The sequence below is a fragment of the Arachis ipaensis genome, chromosome B10, assembly GCF_059453495.1.
Source record: "Arachis ipaensis isolate K30076 ecotype BB chromosome B10, ASM5945349v1, whole genome shotgun sequence".
NCBI lineage: Eukaryota > Viridiplantae > Streptophyta > Magnoliopsida > Fabales > Fabaceae > Arachis > Arachis ipaensis.
In genome coordinates, this window is record NC_142435.1 from 106,210,678 (window position 1) to 106,215,454 (window position 4,777).

The 4,777-nt window shown below is 35.8% G+C and overlaps 1 non-coding gene across 1 annotated transcript; it reads right to left on the bottom strand.

Annotated features, from left to right (window-relative positions):
• Nucleotides 1–2,433: 2,433 nt before the first annotated feature.
• LOC148581201 (small nucleolar RNA R71) lies at nucleotides 2,434–2,541 on the bottom strand. The gene has a single exon (XR_015899731.1). It is a non-coding gene; the product is annotated as a small nucleolar RNA R71 (small nucleolar RNA).
• Between the last annotated feature and the right edge of the window lie 2,236 nt (nucleotides 2,542–4,777).

Sequence of the window (4,777 nt, forward strand, 5' to 3'; positions counted from 1 at the left end):
ATTAAGACGTGCGTACAGAGTTTCTGGCGCCGTTGCCTGAGATCACAATTTCGTGCACCAAGTTTTTGGCGCCGTTGTCGGGGATTGTTCGAGTTTGGACAACTGACGGTTTATCTTGTTGCTCAGATTAGGTAATTTTCTTTTTGTTTTATTTTCAAAAATTTTTCAAAAAACCTTTCAAAAATTTCTCATCTGTTTTCAAAAAAACAATGTTTTCAAAAAATATATTTTTCTTCAGAATTTTTAAGAATGAATTCTAGTGTTTCATGAAGCATGTTGAAGCATGGCTGGCTATAAAACCATGTCTAAATTCTTTTGGACTGAGGTTTTGGCCTAAAATTGAATGAATTACTCGCATATTCATGCTAAAGCTTGGCTGGCTATTAAGCCATGCCTAACCCTCAGATTGGAGCTTTAGATTAAAGAGCACAAGATTCCTGGAATTCATATTAAAAATTTTGGAATCCTTATTTTTCTTTTTCACATTAATTTTCGAAAAATCCAAAAAAAAAAAATCATAAAATCATAAAAATAAAAAATATTTCATGTTTCCTGTTTGAGTCTTGAGTCAAGTTGAAAGTTTGGTGTCAATTGCATACTCATCTTGCATTTTTTGAAAAATTCATGCATTCATAGTGTTCTTCATGATCTTCAAGTTGTTCTTGGTAAGTCTTCTTGTTTGATCTTGATGTTTTCATGTTTTGTGTCTTTTCTTATTTTTCATATGCATTCTTGCATTCATAGTGTCTATATATGAAAAATTTTTAAGTTTGGTGTCATACATGTTTTCTTTGCATTAAAAATTTTTCAAAAATATGTTCTTGATGTTCATCATGATCTTCATAGTGTTCTTGGTGTTCATCTTGACATTCATAGCATTCTTGCATGCATTCATTGTTTTGATCTAAAATTTCCATGCATTGAGCATTTTTAATGTTTTTCTCTATCATCATAAAAATTCAAAAATCAAAAAAATATCTTTCCTTTTTTTCTCTCAAAAATTTCGAAAATTAGATTTGACTTTTTCAAAAATTTTTAAAATCTAGTTGTTTTCATGAGTCAAATCAAAATTTCAATTTAAAAATCTTATCTTTTTCAAAATCTTTTTCAAAAATCAAATCTTTTTCACTTTTCTTAGTTATTTTCGAAAATTTTAAAAATATTTTTCAAAAATCTTTTTCTTATCTTTATCTCCTAATTTTCGAAAATAACATCATCAATTAATGTTTTGATTCAAAAATTTCAAGTTTGTTACTTGCTTGTTAAGAAAGATTCAAACTGAGTTCTAGAATCATATCTTGTGATGTCTTGTGAATCAAGTCATTAATTGTGATTTTAAAAATCAAATCTTTTTCAAAACTAATTTCAATCATATCTTTTCAAAAATATCTTCTTATCTTATCTTTTTCAAAAATTTAATTTTTAAAATATCCTTTCTAACTTCTTATCTTCTTATCTTTTCAAAATTGATTTTCAAATTTCTTTCAACTAACTAACTAACTTTTTGTTTGTTTCTTATCTTTTTCAAAACTACCTAAATAACTCCCTCTCTCTCTAATTTTCGAAAATATCTTCCCTCTTTTTCAAAATTTCTTTTTAATTAACTAATTATTTTAATTTTTGATTTTAATTTTCGAAAATTACTAACCTTTTTCAAAAACTATTTTCGAAAATCACTAACTCTTTTTCAAAAAAATAATTTTCGAAAATTCTCCTTCTCTCTCATCTCCTTCTATTCATTTATTCATCTACTAACACTTCATCTCACCAAAAATCCGAACCCTCTCTCTCTGAGTTCAGATTTTTTCTTCTTCTTTTTTTTCTACTCACACAAGGACCTCTATACTGTGGTAAAAAGGATCCCTATTATTATTATTTTTCTGTTCCCTCTTTTTCATATGAGCAGGAGCAAAGACAAGAATATTCTTGTTGAAGCAGATCCAGAACCTAAAAGGACTCTGAAAAAGAAACTAAGAGAAGCTAAATTACAACAATCCAAGAGATAACCTTACAGAAATTTTCGAACAGGAAGAGGAGATGGCAGCCGAAAATAATAATAATGCAAGGAGGATGCTTGGTGACTTTACTGCACCTAATTCCAATTTACATGGAAGAAGCATCTCCATTCCTACCATTGGAGCAAACAATTTTGAGCTGAAACCTCAATTAGTTTCTCTGATGCAGCAGAACTGCAAGTTTCATGGACTTCCATCTAAAGATCCTTTTCAGTTCTTAACTGAATTCTTGCAGATATGTGATACTGTTAAGACTAATGGAGTAGATACTGAAGTCTATAGGCTCATGCTTTTCCCTTTTGCTGTGAGAGACAGAGCTAGAATATGGTTGGACTCTCAACCTAAGGATAGCCTGAACTCTTGGGATAAGCTGGTCAAGGCTTTCTTAGCCAAGTTCTTTCCTCCTCAAAAGCTGAGTAAGCTTAGAGTGGATGTTCAGACCTTCAGACAGAAAGAAGGTGAATCCCTCTATGAAGCTTGGGAGAGATACAATGGACTGACCAAAAAGTGTCCTTCTGACATGCTTTCAGAATGGACCATCCTGGATATATTCTATGATGGTCTATCTGAATTGGCTAAAATGTCATTGGATACTTCTGCAGGTGGATCCATTCACTTAAAGAAAACGCCTGCAGAAGCTCAAGAACTCATTGACATGGTTGCTAATAACCAGTTCATGTACACTTCTGAGAGGAATCCTGTGAGTAATGGGACGCCTATGAAGAAGGGAGTTCTTGAAATTGATACTCTGAATGTCATATTGGCTCAGAATAAAATATTGACTCAGCAAGTCAATATGATTTCTCAGAGTCTGAATGGAATGCAAGCTGCATCCAACAGTACTCAAGAGGCATCTTCTGAAGAAGAAGCTTATGATCCTGAGAATCCTGCAATAGCAGAGGTAAATTACTTAGGTGAACCTTATGGAAACACCTATAATCCATCATGGAGAAATCATCCAAATCTCTCATGGAAGGATCAACAAAAGCCTCAACAAGGCTTTAATAATGGTGGAAGATACAGGTTTAGCAATAGCAAGCCTTTTCCATCATCCACTCAGCAACAGACAGAGAACTCTGAACAAAATACCTCTAATTTAGCAAACTTAGTCTCTGATCTATCCAAGGCCACTGTAAGTTTCATGAATGAAACAAGGTCTTCCATTAGAAATTTGGAAGCACAAGTGGGCCAGCTGAGTAAAAGGATCACTGAAATCCCTCCTAGTACTCTCCCAAGCAATACAGAAGAAAATCCGAAAGGAGAGTGCAAGGCCATTGAATTAATTACCATGGCCGAACCTGTAAGGGAGGGAGAGGACGTGAATCCCAAGGAGGAAGACCTCCTGGGATGTCCAGTGATCAATAAGGAGTTTCCCTCTGAGGAACCAAATGAATCTGAGACTCATCTAGAGACTATAGAGATTCTATTGAACCTCCTTATGCCATTCATGAGCTCTGATGAGTATTCCTCTTCTGAACAGAATGAGGATGTTACTGAAGAGTAAGTTACCAAGTACCTTGGTGCAATCATGAAGCTGAATGCCAAATTATTTGGTATTGAGACTTGGGAAGATGAACCTCCCTTGTTCACTAATGAACTGAGTGATCTGGATCAACTGACATTGCCTCAGAAGAAACAGGATCCTGAAAAGTTCTTAATACCTTGTACCATAGGCACCATGACCTTTGAGAAGGCTCTGTGTGACCTTGGGTCAGGATTAAACCTCATGCCACTCTCTGTAATGGAGAAACTAAGAACCCTTGAGGTACAGGAAGCCAATTTCTCATTAGAAATGGCAGATAAATACATGAAAATAGCTTATGGACAAGTAGTGGACATGTTAGTAAAGGTTAAAGACCTTTACATCCCTGCTGATTTTATAATCCTGGATACTGGGAAGGATGAGGATGAATCCATCATTCTTGGAAGACTCTTCCTGGCCACAGCAAGAGCTGTGATTGATGTGGACAGAGAAGAATTGATCCTTCAATTAAATGAGGACAACCTTATATTTAAAACCCAAGGATCTCTCTCTGTACCCATGGAGAGGAAGCATAAAAAGCTTCTCTCAAAACAGAGTCAACCAGAGCCCCCACAGTCAAACTCTAAGTTTGGTGTTGGGAGGCCACAACCAAACTCTAAGTTTGGTGTTGAACTCCCATATCCAAACTCTAAGTTTGGTGTTGGGGAGTCTCAACAATGCTCTGAACATCTGTGAGGCTCCATGAGAGCCCACTGTCAAGCTATTGACATTAAAGAAGCGCTTGTTGGGAGGCAACCAAATTTTTATTTATCTAATTCTATTTTTCTTGTTCTTTCATATTTTATTAGGTTCATGATCATGTGGAGTCACAAAATAAATATAAAAATTGAAAACGGAATAAAAAATAGCAGAAGAAAAATCACACCTTGGAGGAAGACCTTACTGGCGTTTAAACGCCAGTAAGAAGCATCTGGCTGGCGTTCAACACCATAACAGAGCATGGTTCTGGCGCTGAATGCCAAAATGGGCAGCATCTGGGTGTTTGAACGCCAGAATTGCACCATGGAGAAGAGCTGGCGCTGAACGCCCAGAACAAGCATGGTTCTGGCGTTCAACGCCAGAAATGGGCAACAAATGGGCGTTCAACGCCCAAAACAAGCACCAATCTGGCGCTGAACGTCCAGAGTTGTGTGCAAGGGCATTTTGCATGCCTAATTTGGTGCAAAGTTGTAAATCCTTGAACACCTCAGGATCTGTGGACCCCACAGGATCCCCACCT